Source organism: Schistocerca cancellata, chromosome 1 (assembly GCF_023864275.1).
Source record: "Schistocerca cancellata isolate TAMUIC-IGC-003103 chromosome 1, iqSchCanc2.1, whole genome shotgun sequence".
NCBI classification, from domain to species: Eukaryota; Metazoa; Arthropoda; class Insecta; order Orthoptera; family Acrididae; genus Schistocerca; species Schistocerca cancellata.
Window position 1 is genome coordinate 216235867 of NC_064626.1, and position 26930 is coordinate 216262796.

At 44.0% G+C, this 26930-nt stretch overlaps 1 pseudogene; it reads right to left on the bottom strand.

Moving 5' to 3' along the window:
- LOC126165132 (maltase A1-like) overlaps positions 1–26930 on the bottom strand; it is a 103495-nt pseudogene that overhangs the window by 44875 nt on the left and 31690 nt on the right.

Sequence of the window (26930 nt, forward strand, 5' to 3'; positions counted from 1 at the left end):
ACATGATACGTACCATTAGCATCAAATGACAAGGCGGAACACAACCTGCTTCATGTTCGTGCAGTATTTCTCAAACCATTATTATGCATTCTTCGGGCGATAAGATGGTACACAGTCTCTCCGAAGGTACATGTAATCGGTAGGGTTCTGTAGACGAAAAACAATTGGGAACAATGATTGTATATCTGGATCCTGTACCGTTAGCCAGAACAGACAATGGCAAAAGTACAACGGGTCCAATGTCGTCAAATCAGGACATCCCCCACACAACACAAACAATACTCTCCATTCTCCATATATAGACTAATATGTAGGCAATCCACACTTTGCGTTAAACGGAATCCAAGAGTATGCTAACTTCGTCACAGGCATTCACTTACCACCCAGTTGGACCAGAGGCCCTGGTTGACGGTTACTTCGAGCCAGTCATCCACGGCGCTCTTGAAGGTCGCTGCATCGGACTGGTTGTTGACGTCCGTGATAAAGACGAAGTTAAAAGAGAAATGTGCCCCAGGACTGCTGTCATTGCCGTAGTAGCGCACCACTTCTTCGTACGTTCCGTATGCCTCTGTCATCATTAACCTGCAAAGAAAATCATCTGCTGTATTCTACACTTCAATGCAGTTACTCCTCTAGCAAACTCCGGTGTGGATGTTCCGAAGATAAAGTATCTGCCCTGCATTCCTTCAAGAAGATTGTTAATCGCTTTGCATCAATAATAACATTGTGATAACAATACCGAAAAGCGTAAACAAAACTGCAGTAACACATCTCTGTAGCTCGGCAAACACCCGATGAGCCGAAACATTGTAACCACCTGCACAACACCGCGTTGGGCGACCAGTGGAAAACAATATCGAGGCGATTCAGCGCGGCATGATTTCGTCAGGTGCTTTGTAGGTATGTGGAGGTATGTGGCGCCGAATGTCTACGCACCGGTCACGCAATTTCCGTAAATTACGCGGCAGTTCTTTGTGGGCGCGAAGCTTGTGCCCGATAGCGTCCCAAATGTATTCCGTCGGGTTCACATCCGACCAAATGGATGACCAAGACATCATCGTAAGTTCACTGATATGCTCCTCAAAGAACTACAGCACGATTCTGGTCTGTGAGACGGACAGTTATCCTGGTGGAATATGAAACTGCCGCCGAGAAAGACAAGAAGTCGTCAATTTCAACTTTATTTAAACTCCTTAAGGCGTTTGTTAATGGACTAGGTAACAGGCTTGTGTGGATTGTGGCATTCATACTACAAACATTTACAGACCATGTGTTGACACTCACTGTTTATTATTTAGTTCAGGTACTGTCGGTGCAGCCTCAGCAGGTCAGGCTTGAAAATGAACCTGTAAGGTTCGAAACTAGTCGCCTAATAAATACTGCAACTATTGACACAGCCATTATTAAACGCTTTAAGGAAGATAAGGAGCATGAAGGATACAGAGGGTCCGCAACAGTATTTGTATAGGCTACAGGCGTTTAGTGCCTTTGTCTACTACCAAAGGTCCCATCAAAACCAAGGTGAATGTCTCCCATAGCATAATACGCTGAGGTGGCAAAAGCCGTGGGATACGTCCTAATATGATGTCGGATCTACTTTTCTCGAAGTAGCGTAGAAACGTGACTTTGCATGGTCTCAACAAGTCATTGGAAGTCCATTGCTGAAATACTGATCCATGCTGCCTCTATATCCGTCCATAATTTCGAAAGTGTAGTCGGTGCAGAGGTGCAGATACGGAAAGGTGTCCGACAAGGTTGCGCACTATCCCCTGTTATCTTTAACGTATACATTGAAGAGGCGCTGAAAAAAGTAAGGGAAAATTCACAGACAGGTGTAGTAATTCATAGCCAACGAATAGATATGATAAGATATGCCGATGATATAGCTGTCCTGGCTGAAAGTGAAGAAGATCTTGTAGTCCTACTGAATAGAATGGATAAAGTTATGGGTGAAGAATATAATATGAGAATTAATAAAGCAAAAACAAAAGTAATGGCATGCGACAAAGAAGATCAAGTGAAAGTCCAAGTTCATGTAGGCAATGAACTGCTTGAACAAGTTGATAAATTTACTTATCTGGGCAGTAATATTACCAGGGATGGAAGGAGCAAGGCAGAAGTGAGAAGTAGAATAGCTCAAGCAAAGGCTGCTTTTAACAAGAAGAAAAACATATTAACATCTAAGACCATCAGCCTTGAAGTAAGGAAAAGATTTTTGAAATCATATGTGTGGAGTGTGGCATGCTATGGGTGTGAAACGTGGACTCTTGGGACAGAGGAAGATCAGAAGCTAAATTCTTTTGAAATATGTTGCTATAGACGCATGCTCAAAATGAAATGGATCGACAAGGTCACAAACGAAGTGGTTCTGGAAAGAGCAGGTGAGAAGAGAAGCTTCTGGAGTTTCATTGTTAAAAGAAGAGTGCAATTTACAGGCCATCTATTAAGACATAAAGGACTCCTGAACACAATCATAGAGGGATATGTCGAGGGAAAAAGATCGAGAGGAAGACCACGACTGAGGTACATGGATCAAATCGTGAAAGATGTGGGATGTAACACCTATAAAGAAATGAAGAGAAAAGCTGAAAGACGCACAGAATGGAGACAAGCTGCCATTGTAGCTGTTGCAAACCAATCCTTGGATTGACCACTACAGAAGAAGTCGGTGCAGGGTTTTGTACACGAACTGACCCCACGATTATGTCCCATAAATGTTCGATGAGATTGATTTCGGGCTATATGGGTGGCCCAGTCATTCGCTCCACCTGTCCAGAATGTTCTTCAAACCAATCACGAACAAATATGGCCCGGTAACATGGTGCATTATCATCCATAAAAATCTATAGTTTTTTGGGAACATGACGTCCATGAATGCCTGCAAATAGTTTACAAGTAGCCGAACATAGCCATTTCAAGTCAACAATACAGATCGAAACAATATGTCAAAAGGTAGCTAAAATAACGCAATTGTCGCAACAACTGTGGCTAATTTCATTATAATCATGAAATTAAATGTGAAATAAATATGATTATTTATAAAACCTGAACGGTGTTGTGCTGCCTAGAGACTTACCGAATCACACACAAATCGGAGAGTCCAGAATGAGATTTTCACTCTGCAGCGGAGTGTGCGCTGTTATTAAACTTCCTGGCAGATTAAACCTGTGTGCCCGACCGAGACTCGAACTCGGGACCCTTGCCTTTCGCGGGCAAGTGCTCTACCATCTGAGCTACCGAAGCACGACTCACGCCCTGTCCTCACAGCTTTACTTCTGTCAGTATTTCGTCTCCTACCTTCCAAACTTTACAGAAGCTCTCCTGCGAACCTTGCAGCACGGAGAGCTTCTGTAAAGTTTGGAAGGTAGGAGACGAGATACTGGCAGAAGTAAAGCTGTGAGGACCGGGCGTGAGTCGTGCTTCGGTAGCTCAGATGGTAGAGCACTTTCCCGCGAAAGGCAAAGGTCCCGAGTTCGAGTCTCGGTCGGGCACACAGTTTTAATCTGCCAGGAAGTTTCAAATCGGAGAGTCATTGTTATTCAGGAATAATATCTGTGGAAATTGTACATGTGGCTGTAAGTGTAGAAGAGAGGAAGAGGTCTCTAGAGACGTAGTACAAGATCGGACTGGGCACGGATGGGGAAGGAAATAAGCTGTGGCCTTTCATAGAAAGGCGACGCCTTGCACGATTTGTAGAGATTCAAGAAATCTGAATGTGGGAGAGCGGACGGGATTCTTTATTGTGCCTATTATTGCGCCACTTCCTTCTGTAACACGTGTAATCCAAACCCGAGGTCACGCAACTTAATCTGTATGCAGGTTTTATACAAGATGGATGCCGCCGTCCATATATGAAAAATTAGAACCGTAATGTGTCGCGCAAATCAAAGAATTTCAAAGAAACCACATATACATGAAAATTTTAAAATTAGCTTAACACATTCATTTTTGTTTTTGTTTAGTTATTTACGGTTCATTTTAACTCATTCTAATTATCTACATTTTCGTTCTTTACTATTTGCTTTTGTGGTCTTCAGTCAGGTCTGACGCAGCTCTCCACGTTAGCCTGTCCTGTGGCAGCCTTTCCATCTCTGCTTAAGTACTGCAACCTGCATCTATTTCACACTGCTTACTCTAGTCAGACCCTGGTCTCCCTCTACAATTTTTGCTCCCCACACTTCCCTCCATTACCAAACTGATGGTTCATTGATGCCTCAGGATATGTCCTATCAAGCAGTCGCTTCTTCCAGTCGAACCACAAATTACATTTCTCTCCGAACTGTTTCAGTACCTCATTTGGCGTCCAGTCCACCCACCTAATCTTCAGCACTCCGCTGTAGCACCAGATAAAGGCTTCTACTCTCTTCGTCTGTCAACTCTTTATATACCACCTTACATTTGCGTACAAAGCTACAATCCAGATAAAAGACTTCCTAATATTTAAATTTTTATTCGATGTCAACAGATTTCTCCGGTTCAGTAACGGTTTCATTGCTGATGCCAGTCTATATTTTACATCCCCTCTACTTTGGCCATCATCACTTCTTTTGCTGCCCAAGTGACGAAATTCGTCCAAAATAAATTTCACTTACTTCACGTCTATAGTCCCAAATTTTTATGTTATCAGACTACTGGTTTCGGTCTATAATGACCATCTTCAGAGCTGTTTTATAAAAACATATGTTAATATACTGGAGTCATAATGGTATGGTCAAATGCTGAAAACAAAATCAACGCCAGTCTCGTCAAACCTATATAAATAATAATAGACACAAGAGTCATTTTGTCAGCAGGTTATATAGGTTTGAGTATGCTGGCGCTGATTTTGTGTTTAGCATTTGACGATGCCACTATGGAGCCAATATATTAGGGCATGTTTTTATAAAACAGATCTGGAGATGGAACTATAAACCGAAACCGTTAGTCTGATGACATAAAAATTTGTGACTATAAACGTGAAGTAAACGAAATTTGTTCTGCTTTTGGGTCACTGTTCAATTCGCGACCACGTCGCAATTTGTGAAAATTCACCTACAACTTTTAATGTTTCATTTTCTAATACATTGGCTCGCCCTTAATATGACCAACTGTCAAAACCATGCACAATCACCGTTTCCAGGGCAGACTGCTGCGAGACGTACAGGAAGAGAGTGAGGTGCTGAAGGTTACCGACTGTGTTGTGGAGCCTTGTAGACTCCAGTGCCCTGGCCAACTGGGCTAGGTTTCTCGGTTGACGATGCACGCCTCGAACAGGTCGATCGAGGTGGTTAGCAGACTCCGCATTGGGTTTAAATCCGGGGAATCTGGTGACCAGCGGAGTGCGATAAACTCACCCTGGTACTCTCTGAACCACGCACGTACACTTCGAGCTGTGTGACACGTTGCTTGTAGATGCTGTTGTACCGAGGAAAAACAAACTGTATGCAGGGGTAGAAAAGAGCTCAAGGATAAATGCGTACTTGTATTCATCCATTGTGCCTTACATAATGAGAAGATCATTCTGGAAAAGCCACGAAAACATTCCCCAGACGGTAAAGCTCCCTCCTCCGGCCTGAACCCTTCCAACGATTGTTGCAGACTGTTTGCTTTCAGATGTCTCACTTACACGCAAATGGCCATCCGTCCGACGGAGCATAAAACGTGATTTGTTTGAAAAGAATGTCCAGTTGCACTACTGGCCTCCAGATTCCAGCCTCCGTCGTCGACGAAAAGCAGTCACCATGAGTGCATGACCCAGGCGCCTGCTGCGGTCGTTGAGGAGACGTTGTTGGTGTGGGTCCCTGGCCACTCAAAGATCGGTGGCAATGAACAAGCCGATAGATTGGCTGGGATGGTTGCAACAACTCCATTTATTGAACCGGAACCTGTCTTGACAATCACCAAGGTTATGATCAAATTAGAACTACGGAACTGGCTTAGGAAACAGCACGTAGGATATTGGACCAAGATCCATAAACAAAAACGTGGTAAGGTAATGATGCCCAAGCCATGTTTTAAAAGAAGCTCTGTAATCCTGGCATTGAACAGGAAAGAGATCAAACTGATGCCTGGACTGATGACCGGCCATGGGAACTTCAAAAACTCCTACACACAATGGGTATAATGGAAGAGGACCCTAAATGTAGGATCTGTGATGAGGGTGAAGAAACTGCATCACATCTAATCTTTGAATGCATGGCACTGAAGAGTAAAAGATACAGAACCTTCGAGACAACTAGACCTGAAGAAATTGTGTCCAACAAAAACCTGCTAGAGGGACTCGTTGCACTAATTAAGGGCACTGGTTGGCTTCACTAGATATACAGGGAGCGATACCGCACAATAAACATATTTTCGGTGCGGGCAATTGCGGGTCAGACCTAATCTGTTTTAGCTCTCCTGTTAAAATCAATCAATCAGTCAGACGTTGTTGGTAGCTCATTGATGCATCTGAGCCCTCGGTTACTCAACAGTTGCACGTCTGTTCGCCCGAACACATCTCCGCAGCCGACGTTCACCCCTGTTATCCATAGCTCGTGGTACACCACAGCTGCCACGCAGCCGGTTTTGAAAAGCGCCGTTTCGCCTTGCACTGTATACGTTAACCACGGCGCTACGCGAAGAGTTTATAAACTTACCAGTTTCAGAAATGCTTCCATGCTTGGCTCGATAGCCAACGACGATGCTCTTTTGGACGTCAGATAAATCGTTAAGTTTTCGTATTACGACAACAACTGCACAGCGTTACGCCTCCTCCCGACACGCTCTTCATACCCTCCACTGCTAGTGCTGCCACCTGACAGGTGTCAGTGGTTATTGTGCGTTGGCGTCAAACATCAGCAGTCGCCAAACTAATGTGACTCCACTGTCCATAATTCCCTTGACATCGCCTGATTGAATTCGACTATAATCCACTAATTCTGTTTCACTTTTGTTGATATACATCTAAAAACCCCTTTTCAAGATACTATCCATACCGTTCAACTGCTCTTATTAGTCATTTTGCAGTGTCTGACAAAATTACAATGTCTAATTATTTATTTCCCTTTCGAAATTTGCTCATGGTTTTTTCACACCTTATCAATCTATACACTAAAAAACACCAAGTACAATCTACAACGCTCTCTTATTCCCTTCTCACTTACTGATTCCCTTTCATGTCCTTAAATTTCAGTACGTCCTGAACAGCGGTCTTGTTTCTGTACGAGTGGTAAATAATCTTTACCTACTTGTAAAATCCATGCTGCAGTCAGAATGTCAAAGAGAGTTAACACTGTCTAAAGCTTTCTCTAATTATACAAATGCTGTAAGTGTAGGTCAGGACTGCCTCGCATGTTCCTACATTTCTCCAGGACCCAAACCGATCCATCTCGAGATCAGCTGCTACTAGTTTTTCCTATCTTCAGTTAATAATTCGTGATTGTACTCACATACTGTTAAGTTATATTGTATAAAATGCTGTCGTTAGTATTTCGTTATTAGACCTAAGACAGTAAAAGGTCCATTATGTAGAGAATATTTAGTGTATTGCGCGACCTTCTTCAGATATAAAACAGGGCAGCTTTCAGATAAGAGTATGTAAATTAATAAATCAGCCTTTCACCTTGTAATGGTTCTTTATTTGCGAAACCATTACCACCCGCCAGCCCTATTTTTCGATACCGTAGATTAATGAATATTTTCTACGTAATGTCTCATATTTTTCACCTCTATTCAAATTTGGTTTCATTTTTATATGTATGTACATCGATATTTTGAGATGTATAAATCGATGTAATATCTAGTGTGAATATCTTTGTACTTATTGCTGTCTTTGATGCTGTTTTGTGGCTTTTAGCGTGGAAGCGTACAGAGTACTCAAGCTTTTGTGTTGAATATGGAGAGTTTTGTCTTTGTGTTGGAAATGAAAAGATGAGTCTGAGTTGTGGACAATGAAGAATGTTGTGAGTTTTATTAAGAGCAGTAACGGCTGAGAAATTGTATGATAAGTGATGTTTTGAACACGCGAAAGTATAAAAAGTTTAATAAATGTGAATTTTTGTAAAAAGTGAGTGTCAAGAATTATTTTCAAGTGACCATTGTTTGAAAAAGTATGAAGCACATTGCAATGAAAAACGTAAGTCATCAAATTAATCCTGAAAGATTGTCTTCGTAAGTTCTTCAAGTCGGCCTAATTAACATCCGAGTGCCTTTCACACCAACAGCGATAGTCACGCTACCTAGACAACATTTTTAATTACGAGCCGAAGCCAGTGCGAGATCGTTGTTGGATTGCAAATACAAGATAAGTGATATTATTGTTAATTTTCTTCAGTGACTGCAATCAATTGATGTAGCAATACCTGCCACATTAAAGACCTTTTAGTTGCGCAATAAAAAGATCATAGTTTGAGTGCGCGACGTGTTAATTTTTGAACTAATTAACTATTAGTAGAGGTATTGTTATAACCTCACAAAGAGAAGTAACTCCGCTAAGTCTCACGGAATCGCTTGGAACGAGCCACTCACTTGTCGGTGCCGAACGCCTGGACCACCTCTCTCCACTGCCGCACCATGTCGTACGTGCCGTCCTGGTGTTTGGTGTACTTAGAGGTCAGGCCTCCGTCCACTTCTTCCTCGTCTCGGAACAGACCGTCCTCGAACAGGTGCGGCACTGCATCCATGCGAAACCCATCCACGCCTTTCTCCAGCCAGAACCGCATGAAATCCTGCCGAACACAATCAACTCATATGTTTAGGAACAGCAAACATTAAATAAAAACTTTCTGTCTCAGTCACAGGGTATTTTTATTAATATATTGTAAGGGGTTCACCATCCTGCTGGAGCAAATGTAATGTCGATGTATTGCTCACTTGCTAGAACGACAATTCATAAGCGCTGCCTGAGACACGAAATATCTTTGCCTCTGTTAAAAGAGAGCGGCAATAGAGTCGCAGGTGAGAGCAGTCTCTACTGCAGTTGCAGTCGCTCGCTGCTACAATGTATTGTAGTTTGTCGCTGGTACAGCGCAGTTTATAGTTAGTAGTTGTTAAAGTCACAGTGCAGAACAAATTGTAAAATTTTGTTGTATGGAACTGAATAATAATTGTGATCAGCCGCAGAGCTAAATGATACCATGGAATAAGATGATGATGAACAAATGAATAATTGTTAATTTAATGAAAAATAAACAGTGTAATTAAGTCAGCTATCTATTGTAAGGTAAATTTCATTATTTTTATTGGCATGCGCGTAGTTAAGTCACTTGTCTGAGATGTTAATATGAATTTGTTTCAATCTTTTCCTTTGTGATTCGTCAGCACCAGTTGACCCAGATTTGTTATATATTCAATTTTCCCGTGTAATGGATTGTAGATCTTTATAAATAACGTAAAAAATTTTCACAACATAATTATTTTTACCAGTCAGCTATAAAGGTATAATTTCCCCTTAAGTCACTGCGAGTCCCGATCCAGTCATTTATCTAAATTAAAATATTCCAGAATTTTTGTTAGATCATAGTCATGTGCTCTTTAGTAATCAGACGACGAGCTGTGCAGCTGTGTCACTAAGTCAGTTTTTCTGGCAATTCAGATCTCAGGCAAATGTTATCGAGTATTAGTAGATATGCCATCATTGCACTAAGCTGTGTCATTTACGAGCAGATATATATACAACGTTATTCGGCGACACCATCACGAGGTAAGAATTTTGTCAGTTTTTCTCACGGACAGATTCCGATTGATTTCACAGGGCCATAGCGTAGCGCTGCTTACGTCAAAATTTAAGTTAAGATTTATCTGTTTTCATACGTCAGAATTTAATTATCCAAGTTTCATTTTTTTTTAATTTTCTGTTCGGGGAGGTTACACATCATTATTTTAAATTTTTTTATTTATACGCGAAGGTTACAATATGATCGGTTTCAATGTCTTATGCACCGCCATAAGATACGGAAAGAGAGAACACAGCGGGGCTAGTCCAATTGCAAAAAGAAAAATATTTAACGAAGTAAGAGAAACAACTGAACACATAACACTGGGCCAACACATACCAAAGTATTTACATAAAATGCTTGGTTAAGAAAAGCATGTCAATTTAAACTGCAACATTATAAGAAGCAGAATCAGGGCTGGGGTAGCGTGAGGAATGAAGTCTACGTCTTTATTACTAAATCTATTCGCAACACATTTTGTGGACGGTATCCACTCACACCTGCAAAATTCTATCATTGTACGACACTCAATTAAGGAAATGTCAAGTCAAAGCCGCTTAGATGCGTGGAAAACTAGGTTTTCTTAAAATGGAGAGCAAATTACCCAAACTGTCCTCATCTTGTAGTTGGTGATGACATAAACGTAAAACATAATTTCAGACCTCCTCTAAACTTTTCCTCGGTCACATGCTTCACGTCAAATATTTAAGAAATCACATCATCTGTAATGTAATCAGAAGTTCGAAGCTGTTTTATTCTGGTAAGGTTCCATTCGTTAAAGAAGTCTCAGTCTATTGGCATCTCGGATGCGGGTATGGCCGGCCGGAGTGGCCGAGCGCTTCTAGACCTACAGTCTGGAACCGCGCGACCGCTACGGTCGCAGGTTCGAATCCTGCCTCGGGCATGGATGTGTGTGATGTCCTTAGGTTAGTTAGGTTTAAGTAGTTCTAAGTTCTAGGGGACTGATGACCGCAGAAGTTAAGTCCCATAGTGCTCAGAGCCATCTGAACCTTTTTTTTTTTTATGCGGGTATGTAGGGTATGTGGTCAGCACAAGGCTCTCCCAGCTGTTGTCAGCGCTAGTCAAGCTCAACAGCGCATAGCTTTGGTGATCTAACGGGAACCGATGTTATCGCTGCGTCAAGGCCGTTGCCAGATATACATATATACATTCTTTTAACGTGTACGGCCTCCTCCTGGAACACCTTGCATACAACTTTTTATATCTTTTGCATATTCCATTCTATGTCTGATACAATGCTTTCAATTGGATCAATCGTTCTGTTTAATCACAAACGTCACCCAGCAGTACCGAGTTTGATGGCACAATGTTCAAAAATACTACACAATCCTCTCTGCAGCATCTACTGTGGAATTAACTACTGTCTACAACAGGTGTCTGTCGTAGGTAAAGGATTATTCGCTACAGGAATGTGTGGTGCAGAAATATATAGTAACAGCAAAACCGGAAGAATGTACAGACAAAATTTTCGCAACAGATGTCATACTTAAGGCAAAGAGTTTCGCCAGAAAGTGAAACTTACAATAAATTGGGCAGATGGAGTCGCAAAGGCCAAGATTCTTGACAAGTGATGAGTTGTTGTACAGAATTTGAGATCATCGAGTCGTGATATATGGGAGAAGGTTGATCAACAAAAATACAACTTGTTCGTGAAATACACACTTCGGAAAATGCACTATGGATTCTACTGGTGGAGCAGCAACTGCAACCGCGTCATAATGTGTGCAACCATTGAGGTCAAACGATTATGAACTTAGAGTTCAGTTCTGCTATGGACTATCCAGAGCATTGCTGCAGTGCAGAAACAGCAGGACATGGTTGCAGAGACTGTCATGTCTGAATCGATGATAATCCGTACGCCACTCTCGTCTCACATCACTGGCAACGGTTCTCTACCACCTTGATGGCTGGAACTGCACAAGGTCCGGTAATAACGCCTTATTGGCTGCCGAACCTAGTGACTGGTGCACATTGTCTGAATTTCATCGCAGGCACACTGCCGCAGCTAGTGGAGGCTGTGCTCTTTGGTGCCGCCAGAAGATGTGGTTTCAAAATGACGCGCAAAATACCACTGCTGTATAAATGTGCGTGGGCAAATGAATAATAAGTATACTCGTCAGTGTATAAGAAGTTGAGATCGCATGCCATTTCCAGTACGATCGTTGGCTCTCACTCCAATGAATTCTTTTCTACGAAGTTGGAACTCCAGCGGAAATTGGAGAGGAAGTGGTTTAGGACCGGTGGCGCGTGTCCCATTTTTCAACACACAGCACTTATGGCTAAGAGAGCGCGCCAAAATCTTATGTACAGCTGTACAGCATGTAATCTAATAAATGGTCGTTCCTTTGAATAGCTATTTCTATCATTTATTCAGTTATTTGTATCGATAAAAAACTAAATGTTATCTTACTCTTATTAATTCCTCATCTCAACTTAATCAGTATAAAATCCTCTGCCATCTCCACAGTTTTGACTCTTAAGTGTTTGAGACACCACGTATGTGACAAGTTAAAACTGTTTGCCGGTAAACTTGAACCCAAATATATAACCTTAACAGGAAGTGCTCTATCGTCTGAGCAACCTCACAGTGACTTGCATGTCATTGAAAATTCCAAGTTTCCACTAGCCTTGAATGGCTTCGAGTGAATATTTCTGCTAGAGTTCCGGTGCGGTCGTTTCTCTTTAACAAGCCACATGTAATCAAATGACAGTTATGTCTTCCTCCGATATTCATCAGTGCATCTGGTGATGACTCTCATCTCTGTACTGAGTCTACTTCACTCATGTCCTGAAATTGTTTTGAATACCTGTTGTATGGGTCAAACGAGGCGGCCTAGAAGGTCTATAGGGTAATGACACCTAAATATTTTCCACGCTCTAAGTAAAATTTCTCAGAGTTTACTCTTTTTATCACGTATCAGACCGTTCGATACTCGATTCATTTGATTAAATAGCTTTTTTTGGTTGTTTTTACGTGAAATCTGAGTGGAGTCAGAAGCTCTCCTCTCTTATTGCTACGCAGTGCCTGCTAGAAAAGAGTTATCAGCGTGTCATTCCAGAACATACCTTCATCCCTTCGACGACTTCGGTGTTGTTGTAGTTTAGATCCGGCTGCGCCTTGTGGAACTGGTGGAGGTAGTACTGTTGCCGGTCATTGTTCCACTCCCAGGCCGACTCTCCGTTGAACAGGTTCGCCTGGAAAGTGGATATGGAATAGCACTGAATCTTGCTTTTCTATTTGTGCTTTGTCGACATCGATTTTGTTAATAACAGACTAGTCGTTGCAAAGCGTCATAAAATAATCCTTACCCCCAGGTCAGCGGTTCCCATACTTTCTTAGACCGTTACCCTTGAGTGCAATTAGACATTAGCTACTAATTCGGCACCCACCCCACCCCCTGCCGTCTGTTGGCCACCACCTTATACCAACTTTAACACTAAGTAAACTGTAGAATTGTTTAAGTTTTTACCCTCGGCAAATTTCAGTTTGCCCCTCATGGGGTAATTACCGCAAGGTTGGGAACCACTCCCCTAGATGGTCTTTCAGCAAACCTCACTGTTTCTTTATAAATGGGAGTAGAACACTCAGGTATTCAGCACAAACAACTGCAGTTTCATTATGATACAAGTCAATCAAAAATAAAGCAACTGACAAGATATCAATTACGGTGATAAACAAAAAATATTTTACAATGAAATGAACGCCCTTAGCTGCTTACAGGCGTTGACATATGTCAAGGGGGACAGATGAAAATCTGTGCCCCGACCGGGAACCGAACCCGGGATCTCCTGTTTACATGGCAGACGCTCTATCCATTTTTTTAAGCAAATACGCTACTTTTTTTTTTAATCTAATGAACCGCCGCAGGAGCAGGACGACAGGTAGGGCAGGGGTCGACACCCGAAGCCTGGCAATCCCGCCGCCACGCCCAAGCAGCGTGTTCGAGTTCGAGGATCGAAGGATCAGGAAGAGGTTCAAATGGCTCTGAGCACTATGGGACTTAACATCGATGGTCATCAGTCCCCTAGAACTTAGAACTACTTAAACCTAACTCACCTAAGGACATCACACACATCCATGCCCGAGGCAGGATTCGAACCTGGGACCGTAGCAGTCGCGCGGTTCCGGACTGAGCGCCTAGAACCGCTAGACCACCGCGGCCGGCTCAGGAAGAGGATGTAGTGGGTTTGTCGATGTTGTTTTATTTATTTATTTCTTTAATTTTTATAACATTATTTTTTTTATAAATTTATTTGTGTTTCATTACAAAGAAAGATCCTACAACTGCCGTAGCCGTGCGTCCGAGTCGTCTTCTAGTCTGGTGGGAGGGGTTCCCCCCTATTCCGTCCGTAGAGAATCAAAATGCTCCAGGATTCTTCTTCATTTTCAGCGTCTCATACCCGGAACGCCCCAGTGAGCAGGAGGATCCACAAATAATGAACCTAAATAATTTGCGAAACGAGTTCTGTACTTCGGGTGGCGGCTGAAAGCTGCATGTGTCGTCATCAATAGGGACCAAAAGTCGAGTGTGCCTTTGGGAGCATCGCAAAATATGTAGTAAACGGCCATGCCTTTTAGCCAGTTAACGGCGTTCGTTCTGGTTGATGGAAAGTATACGCTGTCGGGGCGCAATACTTCATCAGGGGAGATAGACTCCGGCAATCGCCGCAAGAGTAACGCCAGCATGCGCTGCGTCAGTAGCCAGCACTCGCTGGTCGCGGCACACGTCAGACGGTGTGCGTCCGAGTCAGCGACTGAGCATGTCGGACACAAGGGCTCGTCCGCCAGATGTATGGAATGTAGCCTCTGACGAGTAGCGAACTACCCATTCACAACCACGTACCACAATGAACGCACCGTCGTAGGTAGAAAAGGCGTGTGTACCGCTCGCCACACCGTGTTCCAGGCAACTTTAGGATGTCTGTGGGTGACCGTATTTACAGGTTGCTGCTGTTGATAGAGGCGATAATAGTCTTTTGCGCTGGGCTTCCGTGTCGTCGGAAGTTCTGACCGTAAGTAGCTGAAGTCAATCAAGAACTCTCTGATGTGGGTGAGTGCCGGTGAAATGTGTCCTACAGAAACCGGGGGATGCAGAGAGTGTGGTGCCACTTCCGCTATCAGGGTGCCCGTCAGAGTGGCGTGGGCAGAGGTCCACTTGCGACGCATAGTGTTGAGATAAAGCGATCGCGTACGGTTATATACATGAATTAAACCGATACCGCCCGCCCGCTGCGGCAGCGTCAGGGTGGCGTATCGGACTTTAAAAACCAGACCGGTGCTTACGAAATGTCCATATGCTGCTTGAAATCTGTCGGCCATCGTAGCCGTCAAGGGAAGGATATGAGCAAAATAGTTCAGTTTTGAGACAAGATAGGTGTTGACATAACGTGTTCTGAGAAGCATATCCAAGCGACGCAGTTTGTTGTCCTGCAGCAGAGCACGTGTCTGGTGTAGGAGCCGGCGGTACGTAGCCGCCGCCGTGCGGCGGTCATCTGAGCCAGCGAGGACACAGAGGATAGTGCGACTGCAGGCATTTATCTCTGGCACGCCTCCCGCGAAACCCACATTCTCAACGTATTGTCCCGCACTACATTCGTAGTGCCCCCGCCCATTATATTCATTACTCGCGGCGCGTTGCCGATTCCCGTAAGAGTTCGGGCACTGTTTGTGCAGTCGCAGAGAAGAAGATGGTCAAGTGGCCGGGGAGCCTTAACTATATATATACTAACATGGTATCTGTTCTTTCGGACATGTCCGAGAGAACAGATACCATCTTAGTATATAAAAAATATTTTTCCGTATGTATCTTGGCATTCAGCACAATATCTAAGACAACTGAAACATACTGACTGATGTGTGAATTTAGACTCACCCGACGTATACTGTTGATGGAAAGCTCTCGGATTTGCAGCCGGGTGGCAGCGTTAAGGCACTGTTACTTTTCGAAGAGTGTCATACTTCCCATCTTCTGGCGTAGAACGTCTGTGGAAGATGAGTATGACACTCTTCGAAACGTCGCGGTTGTTTAACGTTGCCACCTGGCTGTAAACCCGAGAGATTTTCATTGAGACGCAGCTCATTAATGTTCTCCATACATGCGACATCAATCATTTATACAGGGTGTAACAAAACTCCTTTTACGGACTTTGAGGACTTGTAATGGGGAGCAAGACGATTAGGTTTAGCACAGGAACTCATGTTCAGAAATGTACCGCTTTCCCGCTTCACGCAAAAAACAACACTCGTTCTGATCTCCTGAATTTTGGGCGCTACTGACTAGGGAGTTACGTACGTTATTCACCGATCACCTGATTTCCTATGCTCACTACAAGTTTCTTTACTCGAACTTTCTCGTTTTCAGAACACTGAAGGAGCACTCTGTTCTACTTGCTAAAAGCATTCAACAGCCTAGATCACATAAATATTTCTTTATTTAAGGCAACTGGTTTCGACAGACTTCGCTGTCATTTTCAGGTCTTAAAAATCTTTTGTCGCGAAACGTGTTCATTTTACGTTGGACCTCAAGCCAAGTTTATCATGTTTAAAAAAATCAGAACAATGAGAATGATATGTAATAAACACTTTAGTGAATCAAAATCATCACATTACAAAAGGTTTGTCATAAATATTTTAGTTACGATAAACCTTTAATAATGCGCAGATTTTTATAAACGTGACTACTTGGCGTGAGATCCAAGCTTCACAAGAAGATAGCAAAGTCTGTCGAAACCAGTTGTCTTAAATAAAGAAATATTTATGCGATCTAGTTTGTTGAATGTTTTAGCAAGATTTGTTTACATGTCGTTCAGATGTGCTTGTGATCTGCTCAGGGATGTTTGTACCTGCTGTTGTGTTTGTGGTCTTTCTTCGTACTGCACTATTGTATCCCCCCCCCCACACCCTTGACAGTTTGCCTGATATTATGCTTACGGTCTTTGTTCATAGAGTAATACTGTACGTTAGTAATCGTTCACTACAGTACAGAATCCAAATTGTATGTACGTTCCATTTTCAGTGACTCCTGCAGACCATAGTCAATTGCACTTTTTCCGAATACGCCGACATGTTGTTACTGTACGGCAAAGCTCAACGCAATAAGAGAGTTGCTCGTCAGTTGTACACTCCTGGAAATTGAAATAAGAACACCGTGAATTCATTGTCCCAGGAAGGGGAAACTTTATTGACACATTCCTGGGGTCAGATACATCACATGATCACACTGACAGAACCACAGGCACATAGATACAGGCAACAGAGCATGCACAATGTCGGCACTAGTACAGTGTATATCCACCTTTCGCAGCAATGCAGGCTGCTATTCTCCCATGGAGACGATCGTAGAGATGCTGGATGTAGTCCTGTGGAACGGCTTGCCATGCCATTTCCACCTGGCGCCTCAGTTGGACCAGCGTTCGTGCTGGACGTGCAGACCGCGTGAGACGACGCTTCATCCAGTCCCAAACATGCTCAATGGGGGACAGATCCGGAGATCTTGCTGGCCAGGGTAGTTGACTTACACCTTCTAGAGCACGTTGGGTGGCACGGGATACATGCGGACGTGCATTGTCCTGTTGGAACAGCAAGTTCCCTTGCCGGTCTAGGAATGGTAGAACGATGGGTTCGATGACGGTTTGGATGTACCGTGCACTATTCAGTGTCCCCTCGACGATCACCAGTGGTGTACGGCCAGTGTAGGAGATCGCTCCCCACACCATGATGCCGGGTGTTGGCCCTGTGTGCCTCGGTCGTATGCAGTCCTGATTGTGGCGCTCACCTGCACGGCGCCAAACACGCATACGACCATCATTGGCACCAAGGCAGAAGCGACTCTCATCGCTGAAGACCACACGTCTCCATTCGTCCCTCCATTCACGCCTGTCGCGACACCACTGGAGGCGGGCTGCACGATGTTGGGGCGTGAGCGGAAGACGGCCTAACGGTGTGCGGGACCGTAGCCCAGCTTCATGGAGACGGTTGCGAATGGTCCTCGCCGATACCCCAGGAGCAACAGTGTCCCTAATTTGCTGGGAAGTGGCGGTGCGGTCCCCTACGGCACTGCGTAGGATCCTACGGTCTTGGCGTGCATCCGTGCGTCGCTGCGGTCTGGTCCCAGGTCGACGGGCACGTGCACCTTCCGCCGACCACTGGCGACAACATCGATGTACTGTGGAGACCTCACGCCCCACGTGTTGAGCAATTCGGCGGTACGTCCACCCGGCCTCCCGCATGCCCACATACGCCCTCGCTCAAAGTCCGTCAACTGCAAAAAAAAAAAAAAAAAAAAAAAAAAAGGCTCTGAACACTATGGAACTCAACATCTTAGGTCATAAGTGCCCTAGAACTTAGAACTACTTAAACCTAACTAACCTAAGGACATCACACACACCCATGCCCGAGGCAGGATTCGAACCTGCGACCGTAGCAGTCCCGCGGTTCCGGACTGCAGCGCCAGAACCGCTAGACCACCGCGGCCGGCGTCAACTGCACATACGGTTCACGTCCACGCTGTCGCGGTATGCTACCAGTGTTAAAGACTGCGATGGAGCTCCGTATGCCACGGCAAACTGGCTGACACTGACGGCGGCGGTGCACAAATGCTGCGCAGCCAGCGCCATTCGACGGCTAACACCGCGGTTCCTGGTGTGTCCGCTGTGCCGTGCGCGTGATCAGTGCTTGTACAGCCCTCTCGCAGTGTCCGGAGCAAGTATGGTGGGTCTGACACACCGGTGTCAATGTGTTCTTTTTTCCATTTCCAGGAGTGTATGTGGAGCGTTTTCCACACCACCAGACAGCTTCGCATTTCCTGTTTGCTGCGGTATACCAGTGGGCCTCGGAGATGAGTACGTTCACCCGCAGCAGGCCTGACTGTGGTGCTCGGCTCTGCATTCCCAACTTTGAAGACGGTCTACTCCATGCTGTGGAAGACATGATGACGAGTACCAGAAACACAGAAGGCAGATTGAATGTGGATCACCAAACTGTCTGGTGCGTTCAGCATGAGCAGCAGCTACACCCGCAACATCCACAGAAAGTACAGGCAAGGCAGCCTCTTGATTCTGCGTCTCGAGCCTACTTCTGCTGGTGGTTCTTGCACCGTTGTGCGGACGAGCCCGACTTCTCACGCGGATGCTTTTCATGGATGAATCCAAGTTCAGCAGGTATGGTGTTCTCAATTCTTGCAACAGTCATATGTGAGCTCATGAAAACCTGCATGCTACGTGTCTCCGTGGGTTTAAGATACGATACAATCTGAATATATAGGCACAATTCTCAGGTGGGCGTGTGATCTGATCGGGCAATACCTGCTTCCACCACATTTCAAGGATGCTAAGTACTTGCGATCCCTTGAGGTGTACTCCATGGGCTCTTGGCAGATGTGCGTCAAAACATGCGGTTCCAGCACGGTGGTACACCACCACATTTTCCACGTTCGATCCGACGTCATCTGAAAGTACAATTCGAGCAACAGCGGTCAGATCGTGGTGGCCCAATTGCGTGGCCTGCACGTTCTCCCGACTAGAATCCACTAGACCACTATGGAATCACATGAAGTACCTGAGTGACGAAACCACAGTGGCATCCAAGGAAGACCTACCCGCGCGAATTAGGGCTGCAATGGATGTTGAAGGGCCGGGGATCGGTGTGTACCAGAGAGTGATATAGACGCACCGTATCTGCATTAACGTTGCTGGTTCTCACATCGAGCACCAGTTATAAGTGCACGCACATGACATGCAGCAGGAATCGGGGAGCAACGTGTGTTGTATTTTGTGTATGGTACGTAAAACGGTACGTTTCTGGGTGTGAGTTTCTATGCTAAACTTTACCGCCTTGGTCCCCATTACAAGTCATCAAAGTCTGTAAAGGGAATTTAATTTCACCTGGTGTATGGTGATCGCGACACCTGTCGACAAAAATTCCAACGTTGTTCTGGGATATTTTGTGAGTATTATGGTGTGAGGGAACCGTTGTCTCCGGCATCTCTTTAGGAAGTAATTGAATTTCTTAAACGGCATTTTGAAGTGTTCCGTCTCATCTGTTTTTCACGGGTATTCAGTTTATTATATCTTGCACTACTGTCCAATTTCGGTCTTACAGGCAATTTCCAAGCGCAGTAAGTGTCGATGTGCGCTTGAAAATGGCCTGTAAGGCCGAATTTCGCCAACAGTGCAAGATATAATAAACTGAATGCTTGTGAAAAAACTTCAAAATGTCATTTAACAAACTTACGGCCGTAAGGTCCCATATGGAGAAAAAGATAACTTCGTTTCGTTTTTTTTTTTCAGCAATCCCACAAAGACGACACTACGAGGTGCATTCAAGTTCTAAGGCCTCCGATTTTTTTTCTAATTAACTACTCACCCGACACCGATGAAACTGGCGTTACTTCTCGACGTAATCGCCCTGCAGACGTACACATTTTTCACAACGCTGACACCATGATTCCATGGCAGCGGCGAAGGCTTCTTTAGGAGTCTGTTTTGACCACTGAAAAATCGCTGAGGCAATAGCAGCACGGCTGGTGAATGTGCGGCCACGGAGAGTTTCTTTCATTGTTGGAAAAAGCCAAAAGTCACTAGGAGCCAGGTCAGGTGAGTAGGGAGCATGAGGAACCACTTCAAAGTTGTTATCACGAAGAAACTGTTGCGTAACGTTAGCTCGATGTGCGGGTGCGTTGTCTTGGTGGAACAGCACACGCGCAGCCCTTCTCGGACGTTTTTGTTGCAGTGCAGGAAGGAATTTGTTCTTCAAAACATTTTCGTAGGATACACCTGTTGCTGTAGTGCCCTTTGGAACGCTATGGGTAAGGATTACGCCCTCGCTGTCCCAGAACATGGACACCATCATTTTTTCAGCACTGGCGGTTACCCGAATTTTTTTTTGGTGGCGGTGAATCTGTGTGCTTCCATTGAGCTGACTGGCGCTTTGGTTCTGGATTGAAAAATGGCATCCACGTCTCATCCATTGTCACAACCGACGAAAAGAAAGTCCCATTCATGCTGTCGTTGCGCATCAACATTGCTTGGCAACATGCCACACGGGCAGCCGTGTGGTCGACCGTCAGCATTCGTGGCACCCACCTGGATGACACGTTTCGTATTTTCAGGTCGTCATGCAGGATTGTGTGCACAGAACCCACAGAAATGCCACTCTGGAGGCGATCTGTTCAACAGTCATTCGGCGATCCCCCAAAACAATTCTCTCCACTATCTCGATCATGTCGTCAGACCGGCTTGTGCGAGCCCGAGGTTGTTTCGGTTTGTTGTCACATGATGTTCTGCCTTCATTAAACTGTCGCACCCACGAACGCACTTTCGTCACATCCATAACTCCATCACCACATGTCTCCTTCAACTGTCGATGAATTTCAATTGGTTTCACACCACGCAAATTCAGAAAACGAATGATTGCACGCTGTTCAAGTAAGGAAAACGTCGCCATTTTAAGTATTTAAAACAGTTCTCATTCTCGCCGCTGACGGTAAAATTCCGTCTGCCGTACGGTGCTGCCATCTCTAGGACGTAGTGACAATGAACGCAGCCTCATTTTAAAACAATGCGCACGTTTCTATCTCTTTCCAGTCCGGAGAAAAAAAATCGGAGACCTTAGATCTTGAATGCACCTCGTACTTGCGCGGGACAGAGTGAAAATTTGAGTCGACGCAGAAGCTTGTCCGGATGCCTGAAGCGCTTAAGGCAAACGTTCTAGAGAACCAGAGCATCCGGTTTCGAGTCCCGGTTGATTTATTTCAATGCGTGTAATGAAGCTGTACACCTGTTTCTTTTTTTAGTCATATTGAATTTTGAGTTGTTTAATCCATACTTTCACACCATTTGTTGCATAATGTACACGTTGTACAATGAGTGGGTTCTTCAATAGCACGATGCAGAGATGCTCCCTCCTGCCCATGCACCTCTAGCACGCATTGCTCGACAGCGACGCTGCTTGTGTGGATGCACCGTCCGTTGGGGCAGCTTGGGACAGGGAGAGTGGGTTGCTCATTATGAGCTGTGCTTATCCGAACAGGCTGACACGCGAGGGCAGCTGATAACAACGTAGCGCACGTCCGTTCGAACGTTTGTCGGAGTATTTTCGTTAAATCTATCAAGACCTTTTTCGAGGTAATTGCGAATAAACTTTCCATGCACGGTATCAAGATTTAAATGAGGTTGAACATGGTGGTATAGTCGACGCACGAGGGATGGGACACAGCATCTCCAAGGTTGTGATGACCTGGGGATTTTCCCGTACGACCATTTCACGAGAGTACCGTGAATATCACGAATCTGGTAAAACATCAACGACAGTGCTCCGCCCGGAAAAAGATCCTGCGAGATCGGGAACAACGACGACTGAAGTGAACCGTTCAACGGGACAGAAGTGCAACCCTTCCGCAAATTGCTGCAGATTTCAGTGCTGGGTCACCAGCAAGTGTCAGAGTGCGAAACCTTCAACGAAACATCATCAATACGGACTTTTGGAGCCGAAGGCCCACTCATGTACCTTTGATGTATGCACGATACAAAGCTTTACGCCACGCCTGGGCCCGTCATCACCGACATTCGACTGTTGATGACGGGAAACATGTTGCCTAGTCGGACGAGTCTCGTTTCAAATTGTATCCAGCAGATGGACGCGGATATGGAGACAACCTCATTAATCCATGCGCCCTGCATGTCAGCAGGGGACTGTTCAAGTTGTTGGAGGAACTGTAATGGCGTGGGGCGTGTGCAGCTGGAGTGATATAGGACTCCTGATACGTCTGCATACGGCTCTGGCAGGTGACACGTACGTAAGCATCCTGTCTGATCACCTGCATCCATTTATGTTCATTGTGCATTCCGACGGGCAATTCCAGCAGGACATGAGACACGCCACACGTCCAGAATTGGTACACCCTTCTGAGTTTAAACACTTCCGCTGCCCAATTCTCCAGACACGAACATTATTGAGCTTATCTGGGATGCCTTGCAACGTGCTGTTCAGAAGAGATCTCTACGCCCTTGTACTCTTACGGGTTTATGGACAGCCGTGCAGGATTCATGTCGTCAAATCCCTCCAGCACTACTTCAGACATTAGTCGAGTCTATGCCACGTCGTGTTGCGGCACTTCTGCGTGCTCGCGGGGCACTTCACGATATTAGGCAGGTGTACCAGTCTCTTTGGCTCTTCAGTGTATATTATATTGCCATTTTGCCATTACTGTTGATTGTGTGTATCTACACTACTGTATAAAGACAAGTCGTGCTTAACGTTGTTACCACAAATCTCGACTAGTTCTTAAACGAATTACTCCAAATTTTTGCTTAAGTATCTAATAAACATCGGGGCGAACACAGATGTAGCCAGTGTTCGTCCGAATGTTAATTAGAGTATTGTGCAAAAATTTGAAGTAAATCGTTCAGGAACTATTCGACTCTTTTGGTAATAACGTTTATATAGGAGTACAGAAATACACAGTTAACAGTAACGGTCCTATAAGATTCCCCTTGGTTACTTCCGAAATTAGCATTACATCTGCCGATTTTATTTCGTTACGAACAACGTTTAAAAGTTCTGTCTTCAATGTAGGCTTGAATTCGATTATATATCTTATCGATACTCAGTAATTTTGTATTTTATTCACTAAACGACGTTCAGACTTACAAAACTGTAGAATGGTATGGAAACACCATCTGCGTACATAATATGTCAGATCAGGCACTAAGCCGTTACTTCGTCAGTTAATCTATCCAACATTTGTCAGAACCACTACAGGGTCATGATTGACTGATACGCTCATCAGACCCAAAGCACTTCCTTTTCGCATATCTATCACAACTGCGTTTTCGATTCATGTCGACTGACCTTGATGTCGATAGGAGATCAACGACGTAGTTTCCTTCACAACACGAGTAATAAAATAACGTGTTTTCGTTTCCTGGGTGGAAATTGGTATAAAGGCATTCACTGTCATATTGTATTATTGCAGTGTTGGCGGTTTGACCAACCTCTGATCTTTCAAATTACCTAAAAAATTCTTTTCGACCTTTATTTTGTTAGGGTTCGTAGTTCTTGCAGTGCAGTTGTCTGCTGTTCTTCTCGTATCGCTCCTTTCAGCTTCCATACGGCCTCAAACTTGCCTTCCATTTCGAGCAACACGCCTGGCTAGTATTCTCCAAAATTTTATCCACGGGATTCATATCGGGGCTATTCCAGGCCAGCGCGAGACATCGATATATTTATCTTCAAACGACTTTTTGGTAGCATAAAGATAAACAGGTGCATTATCTTGTTGAAACTTTCCATAGGTCCTCATACATTTTAACCGATTATTTCTCTAGCGTCTCCGTGTACATGTTAAGAGTAGGCTGCTGTGTTCACCCAACCAGAGCGTGATTTATCTGTAGCGCCGAAGGCTGTCCGAATCATAACGCTTCCACGACCAAAATTCCTGCTCATTCTTATCTGCTCCTCTGTTCTCAGATCACGCCAATAATTCTGAAATCCATCCAGCCCATCTAAATTAAACTTATTCTCGTGACTGAAGATCACTTTATCCCATTCTGAAGTATATAGCATATGCTTTTCAGCAAAGTAATATTGAGCATATTTATGACTGGGAGTTAGAGCAGCTTTTTGCGGTTGTTTCTTGGATACAAGATGGTTGTCATTTGACAAAGTTAGTCCTACACGTCTGGCAATTACTGACAATGGTAAATTAGCTACAATAACGGAGAATAACGGATTTTTGCCCTTGCTTTGCGCAAAAGGAACCAGTTCGATGCCTCAAATAATTTTCTACTTACCCTAAGTTTTAGCCGGCTGCCGTGGCCGAGCGGTTCTAGGGGCTTCAGTCCGGAACTGCGCTGCTGCCACGGCCGCAGGTTCGAATCCTGCCTCGGGCATGGATGTGTGTGATGTCCTTAGGTTAATTAGGTTTGAGTAGTTCTAAGTCTAGGGGACTGATGACCTCAGATGTTAAGTCCCACTTACGTTTTACATTCTGTCCACATCGTGCGCCCAGTCTAACTAAATTATGAATTATTTTAATAAACATTTTTGGAATAGTGATCAAACATTTTTAAAATTTTTCTTTTTAAAATTCAGTCTTGATCACACCACGTATGTTACGAGATCATAGGTGACCGAAACCGGTCACCTATGTTCTTGTAACATACGTGGTGTGATCAAGACTGAATTTTAAAAAGTAAAATTTTATAAATTATGAATCACTATTCTTGAACAGTTCAACTTCTTGGAGCTTCTGACTACTAGAATGTCCCATTTCCATGTACGCTTCAATTTTTTACTTTTTCATCTCATCTCATCTTTTCATCTCATGATAACTGTTTCCCACGTGACACTCTCACAACCGTCATTTATCTACACAACACGCACTGTCAGTAATGGTGTTTCCTATCTACAATACAGACACATACACATACACTAACGCCACAAAGAGCCAACTGCCTTTATTCTGAGTTCCATCCTCTACCACCGGAATCGTTGACGTCATCTTATGTACTGTACTACTGACATGAAATGCAATACCATTTGACTGATTTTGTCGGTACAGTGGATCTCATATTATTGCATATACACTGTGCACAACTGTTCCAGCAGACAGTGTTAATTTTCCTACAGGTATCCATGCCTTTATACTGATTTCCACTGCTGTACATCATAAGGCCTCAAATTTGCTCTGATGCTTGACATCGGGTTTTAAACCACATCTACTTACCCAGTTGTTGGGGGGTTCCGGTGTCACTCCATCTTCACCGACATTCCCCTCAAGCCACACATAATAATCCTCGTACTTGTCGTATTCCGGGTGACTGATGTTCGACGATTTTTGAAACCATTCGTGTTCATCGCTCGAGTGATTCGGAACGAAGTCCATTAGTATTTTCAGACCTGCAAAGAGAATCACAGAAATAATTAATCCTTCACTATTGAGTTACGCATCATAACTTGCATTTTAATTCTCTCTATCTGTATTCTCTCTCTCTTCCCGTCTCTCCACCTTGTCAGTCGTGTATCTGTTTATACATATACGTACACTTCCAGAAGAAAAACATGAAGCACGTAGAAGACATGGCCGGATGTCAAAGTAACTTGGTACACCTGGCTCATCCAAGAATTGCGCCCAGCAACGCATCGCAGTTTAGCGCACCGTACGGGATCGTGTGTCCTAGTCTTGGCATACGAGCGGGAGAGATAGCTGCGGAGCAAGTGAGACCGCACAGCACTGCTGTACGTGGTCAGATACAACGTAAATAAAATAACAGAGGAAGCACAGCTCTGTAAAAGTGGTCGATGAGCGGTAAAACAAGCAAACCTTTTACTATATAGGTAGCAATTAGTGTTCGTGTGGAAGAATTGCTACGCAAAGCTTTAGAAAACAATATTCAAAACGAGAATCGAAGAACAGCTTAGCAGTTTTCTGACCCTCAGGTTGATTCTATTAGTACTGCACATGTTCGCTCATGATATGTACGGTAGGCGTCTTCTGAAAGATATATCAATTTCTTAAATGAACTAATATCATAAATAATCTATTTTGGAAATAATGTTATCTATGGGATTTAGTCTTATTCTTACTGTTAGTAGTTACAAGTAAATATTTTTTGTTTTACTTCGTGCTACAGTTTTTTGTATCCCTTTTCAGAGTTGGGATATCGGATACTTAGCCTGCTGTTTCGTACGCAATAATTTTAATTGACCAAGTCTGAAAACTTACTAAAAAATAGAATTAAGGTTATAAAGACATTTAATCCCTACAGTCAACATTGTTAAAGGATACAGTTAACGTTTTACACGTTTTTCTTTTTCGAGGAAATGATTTTGTCTAAGTTTGGTACAATATTCCAGGAAACTGTTAACCTCAAAGAATTAGTCAAATTTTTATCGCTGAGTAGCGAAAGGTTGTTAGTTTTAGCAAGCTTTAAAAAGGGAAAAAAAGCGCTCACGTATGTATGTGGGTCCAAACATTGAGAGAACTTTGGCCGCGTGATAGTGCAAAAGAACTCGTGGAAAACAGCTGTAAAAGTCTAAGTTTTACGCATAAGAAAGCGGTTCTTCAGGTGGATATCGTACTGCAGGTCAGTCAGCTCTAGTTGAAACACTTATGAGACGTCCTCTGCCCGAAGGGAAAAAGGGCGAACAAATATATCTGGTTGTAGCTCACTTATCTCCAAAAATCTGTTCTCAAACTCTTCTTGTAATTCTCAAATGATTTCAGCATAATCTAA